At 44.9% G+C, this 19208-nt stretch overlaps 1 protein-coding gene across 8 annotated transcripts in view; it reads right to left on the minus strand.

Annotated features, from left to right (window-relative positions):
• The window catches only part of LOC100872550 (Myocardin-related transcription factor), a 272225-nt gene that overhangs the window by 42541 nt on the left and 210476 nt on the right, over positions 1 to 19208 (minus strand). The gene's annotated exons all lie outside the window — the stretch shown is intronic.

The following is a 19208-nucleotide window of genomic DNA, read 5'->3' on the forward strand; positions in this document are numbered from 1 at the left end:
CAAAGAAGCTTTTCGAAAATTTTCGAAAATTTAATTAGTATAACGCTCTTCGATCTCTTATAAGTTATCGAAGAAATATTCCAATTTTTCAACTTGACGATAGAAATCTTTATAGTATAATATATAGTAGTTGAAATTTTAAAGGTTTGAAAGTCTAGAAGTGTTCCTCAAATGAAAGAAGCTTTTCGAAAATTTTCGAAAATTTAATTCGTATAACGCTCTTATAAATTATCAAAGAAATACTCCAATTTTCAACTTGATGATAGAAATCTTTATAACGTAATATATAATAGTAGTTGAAACCTGAAGGGTTTCTTAAATCAAAGAAGCTTTTCGAAAATTTTCGACAAGTTTTGGATTGTTTAAATACGAATTTGGAGAATTTAAAATATTGAACATTGTCAAGAAAGGGAGGGGAAGAAAGGAGGATAGCGAGCTTCGATGAGTAAAATTTTGCGTAAAATTCAAAATTTTCGTCTGCGTGCATCTACAATTTATAGGGGCGCAGGATATTCTTCTTCAGGTACAGGGGAAAGATTTATGGAGATGTGATAGTCATAACCGAAACGATACGGTTAGATACAAGGTGCAGAATCGCTTTAAAGATCAAACGGAATCGTAATCGTCTTGTTTTCGGGGCATAGACGCGGAATAGTTGTGTCTCCGAGTTGGAGAGATTTGTAGGGATCTATTTAGCAAACAACTGTACGGGTTCACCTTCGTTGAAACGGTTGAAAATTCGTCGGTGCGATGAAAAAGACGAGTGCCCGTTTGGCAACCGGCAGACTAATAAAATAAATTGTGCGTGAAGAAATTCGTGCAAGTTATGTCATTGTGCGTCACTGGCATTTAATTTACAACGCGCTATACGTGACCAGTGATCTAACCTCCGAATAATTCTTCTAGACAATATATATATACATGTATATAACCTCTCCTCTGCATCTTCGAGCAATTAGGATAATTAGGAAAATCAGATATGAAATCAGATGAGAAATAACTTAAAGAATTCTTCGAAAACTATTTCCATATAAGAATAAAAACTCTGATTCGACAACAAACTGATCTTCTTATTTTTTAATTAAAAGAATATACACGAATATCATCACGAGGATATTAATGGATATTCGATAAAGAATGTGCTGCAACGACAAAATTCTCCCTGTCTCGAAAAGCAGATTAGGATTACACGGAACATAAAGCTGACATTGCAAAATCATCTCTACCTCCGGATAACAAGAATCGCTTCAAATTCGCAATTTCAATGTTTGCTCAAAGCTACTTCGGATAATCGTAAAACATGGATTTTCGGAGCAACAAAATAATTTCAAAGAGGATCCTCGACAGGCATGCGGAAACGCTCGTATACCGGCTAACAGATCGTCCATTCATATCGCGGGCCGGCGTGCCAAAAATCCGTTGAGCGTTCGATAAAGGCTGCGTGGTCGTCCGAAATGGCACGCGCTCCGAATAAAATTTCCCTTCCCGATACGTGAATCGATTCTTTTCAGCGCGAATTTCGGACGAGTTAAACGCAATTATCGCCGATCACCAAGCTTTCTATTCGTTCGTTCTGGCGTTAGAAAACGAATGAGATAGGAAAAAACGGCAGAACACGACTCGTGACTTTTATACAGGTGTTGCTCGAATAGTGTGGGACGTTGTTTACGCGGGATACGTAAATTGGCAAGGATGATCGTCGTTGTTGACTCGTCACGCCTTCGACAATGAATACGATAACGAGTGTATATTAATATAATGAATAAATATCTAAAGTCTATAAAAATTGAATTCATCGATAAAGACAATGCAAAACTCGTACGCAACTTCGAAAATATAATATACTCTTTCCTGACACTTCGTGTATCGTTGAATAAACAGACAGTAAAGATTAATAAATGTACATACATCGATCGATCCAAAATGGTAGCCAGATAGGCAAATTGTTCTATACGGGTTCACCAAGTGACTCGGTTTCTCACGATTCCGTACACGTCAGAAATTTATTACAAGAGGTTCACTTTCAACCAGCCTCCTAATTGGCACCGGGCGCCATTTTACTTTATACGGTATATACGGGCCCCGCTTCTGTTTTCAACAGAGAGCAGAATTTGCGTGACCGCGAGATTTATCGTTTTCCTTTTTCTGCGCTCGAAACGAGGGAAATATTTCCTTCTCGCGAAAAGAAAAAAAAGGGAAACGGAAAAAAATTAGTAAGAGGCCAGGATCATTAGGGCACCGTCGAATTTGTTACGCGTTTCTAAAAGCAAATAAGAAATTAATACCTGTATATACGTTGCGTTGGCGTTGCATCACACGCACGCCAATTAAAATGAGATTATTTAAAACGTCCATCGATGCAGATTGGAATAGAGAATGGACGAGCGAGAAGAAAAATCATGCACACACACACACACATATATATATATTCGATACCATTTGAAATGAAGATTCTAAATTTCCTCTCTCTCTCTCTCTCTCTCTCCCTCGATCGTCCGAAAATCGGATCTCTCCTTTCGTCGCTGCCTTTGCATCTCGCGGCGCGATCTCTTCATCTCTGCATCTTGCTCCCCCCGCTTGCGACGACAGAGGAAGAGGAGAAGCAGGACAGAAGCTCGCGGTGCAGGATGATCGAATCGGGACGATAGCATTGCAAGTGTTCGAGTATTTTTCCATCCTCCGGCTTCCTTTATCCTCCCCTTTGGTACAGATTCCACCGCATAACCGCGATAAATTACGAGGGTGGAAGGCCGAAAGGGAACGCGAGGAGGGGAAGAAGCGGAAGAGAGAGAGAGAGAGAGAGAGAGGGAGGAGTAAAGGAAGAGCGGGGCTCGAGGAAGAAAAACGACGGGTGCAGCTCGCTTTGCACACAATTTCCACGTGGTCGTCGCCGCGGCGGCGGTATCTTTGCGCGAAAATAAAGTGTCGTTGCCGGCTCGCGCGCTCGCTCGCGGGAAAGAGAGGCGAGAGGGGCGCGGGCAAAGGGTGGAAGGGGAGGGAAGGAATGGTAGTGAGGCCCTTATTAACATTTCTCCGGGATTCGAGGCGAGATTAAATTGACAGGAAGGATTTGCGAGTCGTTTGTTACCGGCTGCCCTTCTCCTTGTCTCCCTCTCTTCCTTCCTTCCTTCCTTCCTTCCTTCCTTTCTTCCTTCCTTCTTTCCCTAGCCTGGCCTCCACGTCGGATTTGTTTGCGCGCCGCTACAAAAGCCGATCCTTCCTCCTCCTCCTTCCATTTCTTTCCCTCGTCCACCTCTTTCCTCCTCCTCATCTTCTTCGCCTCCTTCGATCTCTCCTCTTCCCCCTCCTCGTTCGATTCCATTTCCGTCCCGCTGGGGATACGCTCCACGATAATTAATACGCGAGGAAGGGAGAAAAAAAGAAAAGGAGAAGGATTCGGATTTCCTTGATTATAAATTCAAAGGATGGAACGACGACGTTAACTCGTCCGTAATATTTTTCTAGAATGTTCTAGAATTTGTCAAGTCGTTTGTAAAGGATGTTGATTCCTCGAAGGGAAAACGCTTGAGCTGATTATTAACGGAGCGAGGAAGAAAGAGAGAGAGAGAGAGGGAAGATCGAACGACGTGGAAATATGCGAGTACACGGTGCGGTCGTGGAAAACTTCGTGGAACGCCATGTTTCGATGGAAATGTCGCGATTTGCATAAATTAGCCGTTGTCGTAATGATTCCGCGGTGTTCTCCGCTTTGGCGAGCGCCCGATCCACACGCAACTATCCAACTATCCGGAAATCGTGCCTCCTTGCAAGCACTTGAAAGAGCGTATCCTTATCTATCGCGATGGCCGACGGGGGATCGGCATAACCAGACACGCTTCAAGAACCAACAAACTTGTAAAGCCTAAATTAGTATCTCCGAGCGTTTCGAGCTCGTCAAATGCAAGGCACTGGAACATCTATTTCTTTCTTTTTTTTTTTTCCCCCCTCTTTTTTTTTATCGTAAGTTTATTACGAGGACCGGTTCCAATGACTTCTCTCGCATACACGTTAAGCTTTATATATATATATGAAAAAAAAAGTTGACTCTACAACTCTACTGAAATCCCGTATTCGAATTCCACTTTAGACGATACACCAATAAAAATGTTGTGTCGTAATTATTATTGTATACACGGAAGGAAAATTTTACTAGGATTTTTACTTCAAAAAAACGATGCGATTATTATGAATTACATTTATTGTATCCTTTGCTTAGCTCCAATTATTATCGAACGAAAAAATTGAACCGATGGATCCCTATCGCACGAACGACAGATTTCTATAAATATTGAGATTTTATTAAATTTTCTCCCATCCGTTTGAGAATTAAAATCCAGAGGGAACAATCTCGAACGAGTACTCTCCGTTGCTCGAAGCATCTGGCGGGCAAGGTACTAACAAGAAAGCGCGATAGATCTTCCCGAGGGCCACTTGTATTAGCGTCGCCGGAACAAGCCGGTTGCACGGCGGACGGGCGCAGCCGCGATCAATCGCGACAATACGTATTCACGATTCACGATATCTCGGCGGTGTGTTCCGGAGCGGGTGCCGCGCGTGTGAGCGCGCGATCGCCGGAATGCAGGTAAGTACATAGTCGTGTTCGGCCGTCGGCGTTGCCCTGCCAGACGCATTTCTCCCGATAGAGACGAGAGGGAAGAAAGGGAGGGGAGGATTCGAAGGATTCTCGCCGATCAATCCACCCGCCCAACGTCGATCTCGATCGTTTTTAATTACGCGGTAAGCAGTTCGAGCAACGAGGAGCCTGTCCTTTTTTTTTTTTTTCCAAAGTTTCTTTCGCGTGGTTTAATTGTCGTTTGCGTGTTACTTTTGTTCTTGCAATTTGGAATTCTTTGCTTTTGGTTGAATAAATTTTTACACGCGTGGAAGTTTGGCAAAGGTCAGACAGACGAGCGGATTGCTACACAAGCAATGTTGGTTCCTGGTGCGTTCCTTTAATCACAGGCCCCTCATTAGTAGGCGTCAAAGGTACCGACTATGCGGCGAGAGCCGAGTTTCTTTCTTCACCAGCAGTCCCTTTAAACTTCGATTACGCCTTTTTCTCGCGCCGAATTCTGGGCCGCGCGATGAAAGGCCGATTTTTTCGAATTTAATGAACCGAACGAGACGCCCCGATTTCTCGATCGAAAAATAAACGAAATCACCGATCCACGTGGCATCCTGCTTTTTTACCAGTCGCAAGTTTTTAATACTCGACGAGTAATCTTCTGGAGAGAGTAAAAACAAGGATAATCAACTTAATCGACAACGATATCATTCGTTGAGCACAGAAATTCGAAGAGTTCCGTAAAAGAATGGAAAGGAAAAACATATTTATATATAAAAATAGGCCAGTCTCGATCGAAATAAGAAATCGAAAGGGGAACTAAATTCTCACAACTAAACTTTTCCTTTTCCAACGATACGGATAAAGGAATTTGTAGAACTCGTGGCAAAACCGTTCGCATCAAACCGCTACTGCTGCAACGACCTCGTAACGAGAAGCGTTTCATAATTGTCCTTAATCTCTCTATCGCGCGGCGACTCGAGATGTTTGCAAAGAATACCGGGAATTCCTCGCAGGATGTCGCACATTTCACCGTGTCGAGTGAAACGGCCGAAAACGTATCGCCGCGACAAGAATCGCGCGATAATTTCCACGCGGATGTTCGAATAGGATCGAGCGCGCATGCGCACCCGACGAGTTACGGGGATCTGCGCGCTAATGATGCGCAAACGACGTTGATTTACGAGGGCCGATATCTCCGCCACAATACAGGCGATAATTTCGCGGTCGTTAAATCAACCTCGGATTCTGGGTGAAACGTCGCCTTGTCTGTGAAATGGCCCATGCTGAATCGGTCTGAATTCGAGTCGAACCACTATTTCGAGAACTATTCTAAGTCGGGTCGGGTTGTCGTCTTATTAACCACTGCTACTTTCGACATCTGTCCCCCAGCAACGAGGCTAATAATTGCGCCGGACACGCTCGTCGCACAACATCGTGCAAACTTCTCGATATCCGAATTGTCACGGAAAAAATCAAATACTTTTATCGTCTCGATCAAATTCTCCTCAATTAGCATTAAATCGATTGAAGATTTCGTATAATGAAACCGCTTTCTAATCAAAGGAAGAAATGTCTCTTCTCGCCTTGTAAACGAAGATGATCGAAAATTATTAAACTCTTCTCATTATATCAATTAACACAGCAACGATCTGTTAAGTTTGTGAATGATATTATCGGGGTGAGAGAATGATTCGGATATACGCAATCCAGTTCCAGTATTTCGCCCGATGTAAATGGAACGACTTCCGAGTCGAATTAATTCCCCAAGTTTTTACAAGTGGAATAGCAAAATCTCTTCATTATTGCAGAAAGAGAGAATTCCATTACCGCGATCGATATCTCGATGAGACGATTAAATAGAAGTTCGATCCACATTCCACACACTGCGCGAGTTAACCTGTGGTATGCGGAATATGAAGAAATATCATTAAATAAGCGCGCGTTCAATGAGATCTCCCCGCGTGTGGAGCGGCGGCGCGCGTCAAATATGATTTTTCGACCAATTAAAATAACTTTTTTCCTCCTCCCTCCCCCGCAAAGCGGGAGAGAAAAATAATTGCAACGAACGCGCGTTCCGTAATTAAGGCGTAATAAATCGTGGCTGATGTCATAATTGAGCGTGAAACGCGTTAAGTGAAATAAGGTTAGGCAAATTGCTAAATAGCGGCGTTAAAATAATACTTTGCATGTTGTCCAACGATATTTCGTTCGAAACGCGAGATAAATCATTCACGTTGCGCATATTTCAATCGCGGGATACTCACGGATACGCCGCTGCGTGTATATATATATATATATACACACACGCGACTTCTATCGTATTTAAACACTTTCTAAGAAGGAAAAGGGAGATTAATAACCCGATTTTTGCAAATGCATTATTCTTTTTTTTTTTTTTTTCTTTTCTCTTCTTACAAACTGTACAAAGTAAGAGATAACATTCGAAACGAAAGTTAATATCCCGACGAAACGCTTCCATCCGAATTTTAAATTCGAATTTAATCGATGCACATTTGTTATCGCCTCTTGCAAATCCTTCGTTTCGCAACACCACGCGAAACCCTAAACTGTTTATCTCGCAATTATTTCTCTTCCAACCGATATTATCCATACCGATATTATCGATACAGTTCCGTCTTTTCCTCCTGCGTACAACAAATTCTCATACAAGAAGGAGCCGGCATTAAATCTTGCCACGTCGTAAGAAGAGATTATTCACCGGCGGGCGCAGCGCCGCGTTAATTGCTCGTTAATTACCCTTTATCGCGTATCGCCGACCGCGTGCACCACACGCGTGTACCTCGGCCACTTCGTTATTCGGCAATTATTTTCGATAAGCGGCGGCGGGCGAAAACGGGCGCGCCGTCGGATCACGCGGTGGATCTGAATCGATCCCGGATACCTTAAATTTTTCGAGAATTTACGCGAGAAGACAAACGACGAAGGGTGGGAAGGAACGAGTTCATTTGAGGAAAGTTCGTTTTTATGAAATTGCTGTTGGATTAATTGAGCGATCAAGAATCGTTAATGTAAGCTGTTCAGAAATAGTAAAGTTAATGAAATTATTTAGTCATCAAAGAATTCGTGTTAAGTACTTTTCGAAAGAAGAAAAGCACAGATTGAGATTGATAAATAAAAAATATACGGGTTTAGCCACGTGTCCACGTGTCTCTCTACGGAACAACTGAACAACAACAATAGTAACACTGCTAGCAATAATAAAATTATATATATAAAATTTCAGTGAACTTTATACTCTATTAACAAGCTTCTCTTGGAACAAGTTTGAATAGCGGAAGACGACGCCAAGATTAATTCAACGTATCCAACAACGTAACGTGATCCCCCAAGATGCATGAGAACGTCCACAAAAAATTTTCTTCGATCGAAGATAATATAATATTTCGTTCGACCGTTTGTCGTATCGAAAATTGTCAGCCTTTAATTTTTTTAAAGAGATTAAAACGGATTTTTTAACAGCTATCGTTTACAAAAAAAAAAAAAAAAAAAAAAGAAACACGTTGAATTGTAATAATATTCTTTTCAAAGGTTCAAAAATAACGTTGCTAAACATCTGTGGAAAGTATATTCTCGAACTCGAAAACATACAATCGATGTACCGCAGAATCGATTTCGACGTGAACAGCGAAACGCACGGTAACCAATTTAAATTAATGCCGCTCTTAATGCGCCTTACGTGTTTTATGCGTTTTCCCCGCTTTTGTCGTATTTATAGCTGTAGTCCCCCGATGGGGTTTTCGACTGGCCGCGGCGTTTGTCATTAAAAATTAAAACCATTCTCCTCTCCGGAGGAGAGAAGGTTTTATTTCTTTCTTCTCGAAATTTCATTTCCAAATTTCACACCACGGATGGAAGACGACACTCGGAAACTTAATTACACCGGATTACCAGCGAGAACAGGATGTAAGGATTTATCACGCACCGTCGAAATAATATTGGAAAAAATCCGGCAAAACTGCACACTTTCACCGTTTCGGTGCCTTTGTTGTTTACTTCCTTACACGAACGACCGCCCTTGCTTGCGCCACAAGATAAACTGGCCACGCCGATTAACGCGACGCTATTTCGATTATTCGCCATCACCGCAACATCCTCCCGACAGGAAATGTCAAAACCGCTCAGCCTCGATGCGGACAGACGCTGTTAATTCACGAATCTGTTGATTCACTCAATTCCGAAAAAAATCTTCCCTCGAAAGGATCCATCCTCCAAATCCATCCAGAATATATTTAAATAAAGATACCAGGATTGTGGATAACAGGGGAAATAATTTTGTTAGATAAAAACAAATGATACATTCACGCTGTTATAACATCGTGCACGATCGAAATGCTTAATCTTTTCCATCAACATCATCGTTTTCCATAAATAAGATTGATAAATAAGAAGGGAACGTGAAGGAGGAGACTCGATAAATTCGTATCGCACCGATCACGCATTCAAAGAATATTTGTATTACACGCAACTTAACGAACGATTACCAGAATGGGCATCAAACTCTCGCGAAATTCCCGCGGCTCGGTCAATCGCGATGTGGGTCAAGGGCCTACGAGCGCGCCTACTATCAAAGGAAGTCACCGCGCGCGGGCTTTTCGTTAGTCACACTTCGACTCAAGGAAACTGACCTATTCATCTTTCGCGGAACGTCGAGTGGTGCAGCCGGTCTGTCCTCGATTTGCATCGTGAACGAGAGACAGAGAGAGAGAGAGAGAGAGTGTGTGTGTTGATCCAACGCGATTAAGCACGGTCACAATAAATTCCCATTAAACGGCACGTCTTCCCTATTATGCACGCGCTGTCGGTACGGATATTTTTACACTCGATGATTACACTCTATGGAAAGTTGAAACGCGATATCTACACCTCTATTGTTGCGTAATTCGAAATAATTAGATAAATTTGAACTTCATGTTTCAGAGGCAATTTTTGCCAATAATCACGTTCCAAGTGAAAGAATTGTAGATTCAGCTCGTATCGATTTTAAAAGGAATAAAATCACGGTAGATCGTTCGTCGTGGAAATTTCGAAGTTGAAGCACAATCCTGTCGAAAAAATAAACACGTATTTCTACGAGCGGTATGTACGCGTATGCATGTGTGTATGTATGTATGTATGTATGTAAGTAACGTCAACTTTCATCTCGCTTATCTGAGCGCACCAACGTGTACACCCATCCGCCTATCTGTTTATCTGCCGACTGTGGAAGAATCATCGGCATGCGTTTCTACAGCGGTTAGGATGCGTGCAAACACAATGTAATGTCGCGATAGCGCTCGTGTTACGTGGCCTCCTAGTGTCTTCGCGTTTCTCAACGTGGCCTGCGGACCACGTTGCATGTTAAGCGCGGTCGTGCCCCTCTCGAGATACGTCCCTTGAAAATCAAGCGTGCGATACCATTCGTATCCCCTTCCCCCTCGATACCTCCTCTCAACACTCCGAGAAAACGCATTGAAAAGGGTATTCAGGGGAGAAAACGTAGAGAGGAAGGAACGATAATGGGGAACGGCCGCGTGAAAACGAAATCGGTGAACCGAGAGAGGCCATAGAGCACGCGCGCATGCGCTATTGCTTCGTCTTGGGGCTACCGCTGTAGCGCATGCGCCCACGCACACACACACACACACCGCTCTCTGGAATAAATGCGTGTTTATCGCGGCGGTGGCGGTGGCGGCACTGCTTTTGAAGCTGGCAGCCAGCTCGTGCTGCTGCTGCTGTTGCTTCTTCTTCTTCTTCTTCTTCTTCTTCTTCTTCTTCCTCCTCCCTTTCTCTTTCTCCAAGATGCTCACTGCCTCTCTTCCTCTTCTTCACCCTCGCTTCTCTTCTGGTCGGAAAGAGAGAGAGAGAGAGAGAGGGGGGGGGGCTCCCTCGCAGATGGGCCCGTCCGATTTACATAAGGCCGTGCTCTCCTCCACTCACACCGCCACTCGGTGGCCTCTCTTATTAACCGTGCGCGCGCGCGCGTTTCACGCACACGCGTACCGTTTATTAAGGGCGCAGCGCACGAGCGCGCACCGCGGGGACACAGAAGCGCCGCGCATGCCTTGTTGCGCTAACAATACGACCGCCCACGTACGAGATATCTCGTTTTATTATTATCCCTCTGTCCGCTCTCTTGCCCTTTCCTCTCTCCCCTCCCTTCCTCCTCCCGATCTTCCTCCAGCTCTTCTTCTCCCCTTCTCTCCGCCGCTCGTGGTGGATCCTCGCTTCTGCTTCCAACCCTTTTTCTTCTTCCACCAGCGCTATTACTTTTCCTCCTCTCCTCGTTGTCCTTTTGCTCGGCGGCGGCCGCTAGAGAGTATCTGCCGTACAGTTTGCGTCTCCTCCTCCCGAGGATAGGTAACGATTGTAACCCTTTTGCAATCGAGGATAAATCGGGTTATGATTCGAATAATCGAAGATGAAAATCTTTCCTTGAAACTGTGAAGAAAAGGGAGAAGTTTCCATCAAGAGATCCCTGTCGAGGATCCGTTGCTCGATCTCGCTCGGTTCGGGATCAATATATAACGCGCACGCGCTTGTGCTCGAGATGGGCACGAGTTACGAGGAAGGGACCACCTGCGTCAAATCGCATTATACGAGAAACGATACATAATCGCGCGGGCAAACTGGCGTGGCTGTGTACATACCTCGCCTCATAAAGTCGTAGCTACGACAATGTTCGCCGGAATCTTTTTGCCTGTTCGTCCATTGTTCCGCCACGTCGTCGAATCGTCCTCTATTTGCTGCTACAGGGTGTCGTTAATATCGTATACAGTCTTTATATGGGTATCAAAGGTGTATGGACATACTTCTCGCATAATGGTAGCGTTTGCAACGCTGTTTCGCTCCCCTTTTTCTACCCGGTTGCCCCGGAGGAGTTACGTTATACGGAGCCCGTGCCACTATTATAATAATATCTTGCTCGTACCGTGCTTTTCTTCTTTTTATCCACGTTTTTTATTACACGGTCCCTCTCCTCTCCCTTTTTTTTCTCCTCCAATTTTTCACCGTTTACGTCGCAAGTACCATATTGCCTCATTCTAATAACATAAAGGAACACGTGAGGTCTTCGACGGTAAAGTTTATGACACGATCGTGAAGGACGACTATTTTTGAGCGGAAACGTTAAAGTATTAGCTGCAATTACTTCTAGATGCACTTTAGAATTTTTAATTTCTTTAATAGCTCGATAGTTAAACGCGTTATAAACTCGATATTTTCGAAGCCTAATAATATATCAGAGCCTAACTTGTAATGGCAATCAGATGCCAAGTTTCGATGCCTAGAAATCCGTGATCTTTGGAAATCTCCAAGATTTCGCGCTTGAGTTTAAATATCCCTCTCCTCGGGAGAGAGAGAGAGAGAGAGAGAGGGTGGATAAAAATGGTAAAGTTTTGGGGGAAATACTGTTAATTAATTAGAAAATTGCAACCGATTTTCAGCGTGCTCGAGCAACTAAGAGCTCAATTTCTTCTACATCTTCCACGCAAAAAAATTTTTATTCCCTCGTTTTCATTATCACCTCGCGCCAAGATGATTCATTACCACGATAATGAATTCGCAACATCGCGTTACGAATGGGCGCCAAGCGTTGTACGCAAAGGGGAAAGGAATTGAACCGAGCACCAGGAGGGACAGGGATTATAAATCGAAGGTCAACTCGCTCGAGACCCCGCCGCGTCGTCGATTCTTCCAACGGATTCTTAAGGTAGCCGCGTCATTTTTCACGCCCCCGAATGCGAGCACCTCGAAAAACAGAGGAAGAGAAAAAAGACTCGGAAAAGAGGCGAGGCGTGACTCATCCGGGCGACGATCTTTTCACGGAACTAGGATATATCTTGGGAAATAAAGTGGCGGCGGAGGAAAGAAAGTAAGAAAGAAGAATAATCGTGCGTGGATATCGCTTCGTGTGTCACGTCGAAGCTTGCCTTCGGTGAACACCGAGAGAGGTCCAAGCGCTGTCAGTTCGTGAAAGTTCGGAACAAAGATAAATTTGTACCCGGTGCGTTCTCCACCCGAGGTTACCACATCGATGCCTCCACCTCTTCTTCTCTCTCTCTTGCACGCTCGTGCGCGCTTTTACTTATCCATAAAAATGTCCACGGGATGTTGCGTTAGATGGGCAACATCACGGCCGATTTAGTAGAACAGCTTGATTCTTGTACGACGGCAAATTGCCTCTTCCAACTCGGTTATTTATAGCGGTACGTGATGGAATCACTTTTTAGGGGTTTCTCTGTCTCTCCTTCCTTTTCTTCTTTTTTTTATCAATCGACAAACAATACTAACCCACTTTTCATGAAATAGGGGCCGAAAGAAAGAGTTATTTCGCCAAAGAAAGAACTCATATTTCGAATCGATCTCTGATTCTCATCGAGCGGTGTCGGAACGATATCTCTAAACTTGGTTGAAGGAAGAAGAAGAAGAAGAAGAAGAAGAAGGAGATAGATAGAGAAAGAGAGAGAGAGAGAGAGAGAGAGAGAGAAAGGAAGGTCTCAGAAGGAGCGAGAGTACAAAGGCATCGCGAGCATTGTCACTGACAGAACAGAAAGCTGGTATACCTGACGCCACTATCATAACGTACGAGCAACATATCGCATGACAAGAGAGGCCCCGGGAACACAAGGCTCCGCTGCTGACCCCTCTGACCCCCGCTGTTTTTGTGCCGGTCCCTGTCGAGTCGGACCTTTGGGTCCTGGTCCCAAACTGCGAAACATGCCGACACGGTACCCTACCCCCGAGGCCCTCTCACGAAACTCAGCCATACGTGCGCGCGCATGTACGCCGGACCTCTGCACGTGAAACACGATATTCACCGTTCTGGGCCACGAACTACCCATTTCGTCTCTGCATTTTCTGCCCTTTTTCAAAGACCAACTTCCTTCATCACGCTCGCTCTCGAAGCTCGAAGCTCTCCTCTCGTTTTGCTGAGAAAGGGGAAAAAAAAAAAAAAAGAAAGAAAAAGAAGAGAACAGCAGAGAAATTCGTTGAGAAATCGAACGACGAGTTTTATCCATAAGCATCATCGATCTAATCATTTCCCAATCGGCCGTTGTTCGCGCCGACAGGTGCACGCCTGATGGGAAGAAAAACCGGGGAAAAAGTCGGTCGGATGATTCACGATCGGCCGATCGGCGAGCCGAATTAGGAGGATCTACCTGCGCGAGCGTTGTTTGCGAGGTCGGCAATAAGTAACGGCAATTACAAGGAAACGCCGGTTGCGCGGTGTCCACGGCGCATGCTCGGTCGCCGCGGAGCATGCGCACACGCGGCCACCGCGGCGGCGCGCTACGGTATTTAAATTAACCGATCGATCGGCCGTGTTCACCTCGCACATTATGCAAATGCCGTGAAAACACGTAAAAGTTTTCTGCAAAACCAATTACGCCGACGCGACATCGGCTGGCCCAAGTTAATTGCGAATTTTTGCGGCGTCCAGTCATTATCGGCTGGCCCTCCCCCTCCTCGTCGTTGTTCCAGAACTCCTTCCGTTTCGTCGTCGCTCGCCTTTCCTCGACACCGATCGAACGGAAACCGAGGGGCAAGGAGACGAGAAAGGGCGAGGAAGAGAGAGAGGAGCGTGAAAGGAGCGCGAAAGAATGTTTCTTTTGCAATTCCATAGCAGGTTGTGGCCGGGATAATGCGGCCGGGCACGAGCCATCATTCTTAAGGACCGAAAATCGATCCGCCGACGTAAATCGTTGGTCTTCGACGCGAGTATTCGCCGTTTAAGGGACATTCTGTCCGACGGTGTTCATTAGCAGTTGGCCAGCTGATGAGATCAACTCGCCGCCTGTGCGTCTTCTTAAGAACGGGTGGCCACCTCGCTCGATCGCTCGAAATGATTGTTTACGACGTGGGACCGATTCCGTGTAAATAATTATTACACGCGATTTTCATTGATCTCAATTACGCCGCGGGACGGCCTCGCCTTTCGAAATCGTAGATTGGATACGATTGTGTATAAATAATAAACACGCGTGTCGTCCATCTTTTTTAAACGGCCAGAGAGAAGAGTAGAGATGTAATTCTTCTCGATATATATAATCGATGTATAATTATTCTCCAGAAGAGTATTCTCCAACTTTTCCTCGCTTCCGTGAGAATGGAACTGGGTCAAAAACGCGTGCACGCGTGAACCTCTGCGTAATTGCGTGATAGACAGATAGCTATCTGGATGGAGCGGCGAAGGTAGAAAAGGTAGCGAGCGCATTATTCATTCGGACAATTTGTCGGCTGCATCGCGATGAGATACGACGTTATCGTGGATTTCTATCCACGATTTACTACCCTTTTCCGGGTGCAATCAGATTCACCACCGGCCAGAGGAATTTCTTTTTGCTCGCGTCCTTCGTTTTCCCTCGCTTCTTTCATCAGATTGCTCGTAATACACGCAAATTTAATTTAATATGGAAAAGTAGGAATATTTTCTCCACAAATAAATTACACACACGAGCGAAGAATTCTTATTGGATCGTCGATAAATCTTCTGATTCTTTGGAAGGGCAGGAGAAGTTTGTTTGAGAAAAAAGTAAGCTCGAACAACGTTGAACAAACGATTGAAAATCGTGTATATAATACAATACAATAAAGGATCGCGACGACCTCGAAGGATACGAAGCAGTTCATTCGCTCTGGTCGTTTGTCAGCCCGGTTCACCTATTTAAACGTCAGAATCGGCGACAAGTGTCGACAGAGAACGACTTCACCTAACCCAGCCTTGATACATTTCGCCCACGCGGCATTCGGAGAGCGGCTTTTCCATCTTCCGCGTCCCGTACACCTACGTGCACACCTCTTCAAGGCCGCCTCTCCCAGCCCTAATCATTACACGCGTGGACACGCGCGCGAGTTGACGAACCGTGAACCAGCACCACCACCTTTTCTCTCCTCTCCGGTAAACAACGCCCTCCTCCTCCTCCTCCTTCACGACGCGTTCCCGTTTCTTTCCCTCCTCGTTCCGACGAAAACACGAGAGATCCTTGCGAGAAAACGGTACTCTTCCCCCAAAAGGTCGAATCCTCCGGGCAACTTTCCGGTTTCTGGGAAACGCTCCCTCCCACGCGAGAAGGGACTCTCGAAATCTTTTCAGAGATAATCGTTTCTCGAGCGAAGAAAGCGAGTGAAATTCCAGAGGTGTCAATTTTTTTTTTTTTCTTTGGATAAGATTTTACGATTAAAAGAGACGAAAGTCGAGTACACATCGAGTATAAGCTAAGCTAGCCAACTAGAGTTATCGAAAGGAACACGGGGTGCTATCTTTTAATGAATTGGTACAGGTTTGACTAGACAAAAATTCGGCCGAGTATGTGTATGCAACTTGAAAAATACTTTTGCATATGTAGGAGAATACTTTCGTATTCGCGGTTGATTGGTGCCAAGACTTTCAATAGCAGGATAGTAATAGAACTTTATCGCGTGTACGTAATGCACGTAGAGATTTTATTTATCGCACGAGACACGACGCGAAGTTTTTAATTAATTCGATCGCTCTTTATCCGATGCGAAATTTTCCAACCAAATTGGATCCATAACTGGAAAAAGGAGTAAGATCGACATCCTCGACGACGTATTTAAATTTTAGAAAACGACGGATCTCTGGCGATTCGTTGGAAAAAGAATTTCGCAATCTCGTGGCGCTCGTTTGTCAGTTCGTTTCGACCGCCTTTCCGAATCGCTGTCACAATAAAACCCCGTCGTTCCACCTTTCACTCTCGTCAAAGCAATTACAATTCCGGGGCGGCTAATAGGTGCGTGACACCGAGAGACGCTAAATCCCGTTTCGCCCAAGAGAAATCCACGAGCTCGGACAATCGAGAGAGCTCTCGAAAATCTCTCGGCTGCGATTCAAACTGGATGGAACTCGAGCAACTCGAAGGGGCAACAACACGTGGGACGAGGACGCATCGGCGTGGGTTAAAACGTAATTCTCGGTTAATTAAGGCGATCGTTCGTTTACGACGCCATCCCCTTTATTCGCTTCCTCGGAAAGGAAACATTTTTTTTTTTTTATCCCTCGTGAAGATATTTTAAATTATTATTTTCCTATAAAAATATTGTTCAAACATTGATTTACATTATTTATTCAATTTCAGAAGTTAACGGAGATTGTCAAATTTTATCCTCGTCTCGTCGAAGCACGCACCTCTCATTTTTAACAAAGGAGCAAATAAATTGATATTTTAATAAGGAAGAAATCGTTTCGAACTCCGTAATCCAAGAGAGGATCTCGAATTCGCTCGAGAAGTATTCCTCGTGTTGTCACGCGATCGGGCAATTGCTCGTAAGCATTCTCCGAACGGAACATTTTGTTTCTCCGGTTTCCCTCGTAAACAGCTTGCTGAAGAGTGATTTTAATAAAGCAAGAAACGGTGGCGGGACAATAATTCCACGACGACGTATCGAGCTCGATGATCAACCGTTGGCATAATTAACGCGAAAGGAGGATGCTCGAAGAACCGCTCGAACGTTTCTGCAATCTTCATACCGTGAAATTAAACGGCTTCGATTAATGGTAATTCACGAACGGGTTAAGGCCGAGATTAAAGGCTGATATTACAGTTAAATCGACCTTAACGAATGCGTCTCGAGTATCGTGGTGGATATTGAACGCAGGTGCAAAACATATTTCGTATCCAACAAATCTGTCGTCTAATTACGATTTTTTTCTCTCTTTCCTCATCCTCATTCAATCCCCTCCTTTCGACATACCTTTTCGCGATACATGATTCACTTGCAAAGTTTAATCCACCATCTCCAACTCTTTCATTTTTCTACGAAACGATATATCGTCGGATTAATCAATTAGTCGAAAGCGAATCTACGATATTTGTATTATTATTCGTATAATTCGTGATTCAAAAGAATCGTTCGACTCCTTCCCGGATTCGGCTCGCCGCCAAATGGGACTATTAGAGGAAAATTGCACGATCTTTTGAAATTGAAACGAGAGAGGAAGGCGAGAGAGTGGAGTGGCACAGCCACCGGGTGGTCGGCATACCGGGTCACTGGGTCTAATTAGGTAATTAGCAATTTGTACCTCGATCGAAACGAACCCCTTCCCCTCCCCTCGTTGTGCAACGACACACACGGCCGTTTCGTGCGAGATTACGCGAGGAGGAGAGCCTCTTCTTCCTCCTCCTTTTCTCCCCTCCGCCGAGAAAGCGAGGCGAAACAGGAATAAAATGAAGAGGAAGAAAATGGTCCAAGAGTTTTAAGAAAGCGGACGGGCCCTTTCGAGGCAATTACGACAGGCGGGCGAGACACGGAGGGGGAGGATAATTACTTTTCGGTGCGCCTGGTTCTTGCGACGAGGCCAGCCGACCCGTTGCCCGCCCGTTCCTTCCTTCGTTCGACGAGAAGAGATACCGCTTTCCAGTTTTAATCGCGGCGATCGAGAAAAATCGCGCTTTCCTCTCCCTCCTTCCCTCTCTCTCTCTCTCTCTCTCTATATATATATATATGTATATACACGCGCTAGCGGAGGTCCGGGCAAATTGGCCGTACTTTATGTCACGCGGCGTAATTTACGCGTCGTTCGCCGCCTTTTCGCCGCGAGGTAATGAAATGGTAATAACAACGTTGCGATTCGGGGACGAGCCTCGGGCGGCCATCATTACGCCGCTAATGTGGGAAATTGTGGGCCGACGGGGATGGGGCAAGCGCCGCGGAACGTGAGACGATTTAACGCGCGCTCCCTTTCGGTTTTTTCCCCCTTTTAATACGAAGTTTGAAAAAATGTACGATGGATCTCGTGCATATTGAACATTTATCGCGATCGATTGGTTGGCTCGATTGGAATGGACGCGAAGAAGAGGTAAGGGGGAGATTGGTGGTGATTCGTGGCGATAATTCACACGTTAACACGCGTTTCGTTACGGACAATATCGGTGTATTGGCCAGTCGTTGATATCACGCTAAATAAACTTGTTCATTATCGCGAGGTGTATAATGGATTCGTAGCCAACGCGGACACCGTCCTTCGGCGTGTTTACCGTCAATAATGTCACGCAGAATTCGAATCAATGTGGGCTTTGTTTGTCGGCGGTATTCCAAGAATATCGCTTCCCTCTCTCCCGTGCCAACAAAAATATATAATCGTTTCAACGATGCAAGCGAATCTCTCGTCGATATCGTTTCCATTATCATCGATTATCATCGATTATCATTCGTCTTTCAATCGAATCTTTCTCTCTCTCTTTTTCAGCTTTGCAGAAGAAGAGCAAAAACTCGCCGGGCAATTCCTCGTTTTAACGCTTAGCAAACTTCTCGTAATAACGCTCGCCTAGAATCACCCGCACAACGGCGCTGGTAATCGTCGCAATCTCAATTTGCCGCATACCGCATAGCTCAAACCTATTATTCCTTCTGTTACAGTGAAATAGGAATATTCGCGGAGAGAGAGAGAGAGAGATCATGGAACCCGATCAATCGAGACATTTCCATCCTGTTTCGAAACAGGGATCCATTCCACTTGAGAAGATTCGTCAAGAGATCATGAGACCTTTGACATATAAGAATCGCAAAGAAAGAGATCGAAACGAATACGTATCGAAACTAATCACTTTAAATATTCCGTTATTAAAGAGGACACAGCGAGAAGGTAACCAGACCCAAAGTAGAATCTCAAGAGGTAGCAGCT

This window comes from Apis florea, unplaced genomic scaffold (genome assembly GCF_048593485.1).
Source record: "Apis florea isolate Af1SG1 unplaced genomic scaffold, ASM4859348v1 contig_3496_pilon, whole genome shotgun sequence".
NCBI classification, from domain to species: Eukaryota; Metazoa; Arthropoda; class Insecta; order Hymenoptera; family Apidae; genus Apis; species Apis florea.